This window comes from Rhagoletis zephyria, unplaced genomic scaffold (assembly GCF_001687245.7).
Source record: "Rhagoletis zephyria isolate East Lansing unplaced genomic scaffold, Rhagoletis_zephyria_1.1 Rzeph_scaffold_01453, whole genome shotgun sequence".
NCBI lineage: Eukaryota > Metazoa > Arthropoda > Insecta > Diptera > Tephritidae > Rhagoletis > Rhagoletis zephyria.
Window position 1 is genome coordinate 66,726 of NW_016158537.1, and position 3,153 is coordinate 69,878.

Here is a 3,153-nt window from a genome sequence, read left to right on the forward strand (position 1 = left end):
GCGACCACGCCTACCAACCATATAATTAAAAAATCGAAAAATCTTTCGCCAATTTTTGGTACATTTTTTAAGCACTTGCGCACGGTTATAGATACCTGCATACCTAAAACTTTTTTAACTATTTGGGATCAATTAAAAATAGAAAGTCCGTTATGTATATACTGTATTGACGCCGGATCCGAATCAGCCACCTAATATATGTATAAAATAAAAGAAAACTGCTAAAGTCAGATCAAGCTTAACAACTTTTAGGGCCGTTTCCTCATCTAACCTTTAGATTACCGGCCACTTTATCGTCTCGATATACGAGTTTTCGTTTTCTCATCAGCGCATTAATTTCTCGAATTGATAAATTGTTGCTCACCCGATGCAACCTCTAAAAATGAGTACCCAACTTTAAATTTTGGTTCGGTTTTGGTTCATGAGCCAGATACATATATTAGATATTTCAACCAATGTTTTGGTTTTTGCTAACAGTTGCTTTTGCTCTATATTTGCTTATGTTGCATTGTCAACCTTTGAAATTATATGACGAATGTAGTGAAGTTTCACTTTACGGAATAACAAATTTATTTTTACCGGTAAGATAAGAAAACCAAAACACTTTAAAGTGAGGACCAATTTATCTGCCCTGTTAGTAAAGGCAACTTTACTGCTAACATTAGAAAATGGCTTTCAGTAAGTAAACGATACTGATGCTTTGATAAATCTGTGTCGAATATACCGTCGGCACACAAAAAAAAATTAGTGTGATGTGCATTTGATCGGACCTACCTATGGTTATGTATTTCGACGCGCAGAATTCGAACTTAAAGTCAGTTTGGCCAATATACCTCCTAAATTACTTTATTTCTTTATTTCAAGTAAAAAATTAGTCAACAAAAACAAATTGTCTTACAGACTAATGCAGAGATGTAACAAAAATAATCTTAATAAATACACAAACTGTAATGGAAAAACATTAAGGATAAAAGATTTTAGAGCAATATGATAATGGATATCCTATGCAATGCTAACAACGTTACAAGAGAAATCAAATTACAAATCAGATCTATTACTATTACTTACTTATAGGCAATATTAAGGAGTGTAATGAAATCGTGCTTTGAGGAGGTAAAATCAATCTCAAAAGATTGATATATGGTATTGAGCTAGTGATGGGTGCATTCGCTGCATAAGTAGTTCTTATGAAGCCAATATTGAAAAAGTCAAAATTTCGAAGCGCTCTAGCAGGAATGTTAAAATAGATGCGCTCCAGAAGGGAGGGGCAATCCACAACACCTCTAATGATATCAAAAACAAAGGATAAAGACAGAATAGATCTCCTAGATTGCAGGGATTTTAAATTAATAAGCAAGCACCTAGAGTAGTATGAGGGCATGGGGTCATGAAAACGAAGGGGACGTAGTGCAAAGCCAATGAAAACTTGTTGGACACGTTCAATTCGACTTATGTGACAAGCATGATAAGCTCTCCTTGTAAATAAATTCAAAATTTGTATGGCTCACTTAATTGCAAACGTTTTTTCTTTTGTTTTGAAAATTTATAAAAATTAAATTGAGCGAAAACAAAAGCAAAGCAAAATAAAAGTAAAATAANTTTAACGCCGACTCCGAACGGCGATTGTATTTTTATGAGAAGTTGTTTTTCATGGCAGAAATACACGCGGAGGTTTGCCATCNACTCCGAACGGCGATTGTATTTTTATGAGAAGTTGTTTTTCATGGCAGAAATACACTCGGAGGTTTGCCATCGCCGAGGGACGACCGCTGTTAAGAAAAACCCCTTTTTCTATATTTTTTGCGATGTTGCTTTGACCAGGGTTTGAACCCAGGCATTGCGGAGTGGAAGCGCGCACTGTTTACCACTACACCACAGCGGCCGACCTTACGAGTATAAGGACTTGTAAATTCCGTACTGTTGCGCCTTACAAATGCTAACATAGCATAAGATTTCGAAATTATATAATTAATATGATTAGTAAAAGTAAATTTGACATCGAAAATCACTCCCAAGTCCAAAGATTCATTAGTCGATCTCAGACGACAACTGGAGATAAAGTAGGAGGTCTGCATAGGAGCAAAACACTTAGCGAAGGTAATGTGGTAGCATTTCGCTAAGTTTAAACACAACTGATTTTGAGTACACCAAAAGAAAACTTTTTCTAGCTCAGCTTGGAGCATTTGTGAGTCGAATGAGTTTCTTACTATCGGATAGATTTTAAGGTCGTCAGCATAAAGTAAAAAACTAGCGTATGAAAAACAGATTTGTATGTCATTGATAAACAAGACATATAGCAGAGGACCCAAAATACTACCTTGGGGGACACCCGATGACGCAATAAATGAATACGACTTTGAATTGTCAACTACAACCACACACCTTCGATTCGAGAGATAGGACTTTAGCCAAAGGAGGAATATGGAATGAAAGCCCAGGCACGCTAACTTCTTAATTAGTATTGAATGCGAAACTCTATCAAAGGCCTTGGAGAAGTCCGTATAAACAACATCGACCTGAAAACCTTTCTGGAATGCTGATAGACAGTCTTCTGAGAAAACAGCCAAGTTTGTAACAGTAGATCTACCAGGGATGAAGCCATTCTGGTTAGGACAAATTAAGCTCTTAACCGCAAAAAACATCTTATCTTTAACCATACATTCAAACAGCTTAGAGGTAGTCGACAGCTTGGAGATAGGTCTGTAATTATTCACATCATTTTTGTTTCCACTTTTAAAAATGGGTGTAACATACGCCACCTTCCAATCATCAATAAAATTGCCTGTAGATAATGATTTATTAAAGATGAACTTGAGAGGATAGGAAAGCGAAACGTATTTTTTAAACAGATCCACCGAAAGACTATCGGCATCTGTTTGTGAAGAGATCTTAAGTTTAATGATACCTTTGGCAATATCATCCGAGGATAAAGAGATAGAGCCAAAGTCAACAGACGACTCCACGTTACCCTTAAATTCAAAATCACTATCAGTCAGAGAAATAAAATTCGATTGAAAAGAATAGGCGAAGAGGTTAGCCGCTTTATTAGCAGAATTTGCATTTTTATCATTAAAAAATATAGCAGATGGAATGCTAGAGCAAGTCTTTTTAGATTTAATGAAACTCCAAAATGCTTTTGGATATGACTTTATA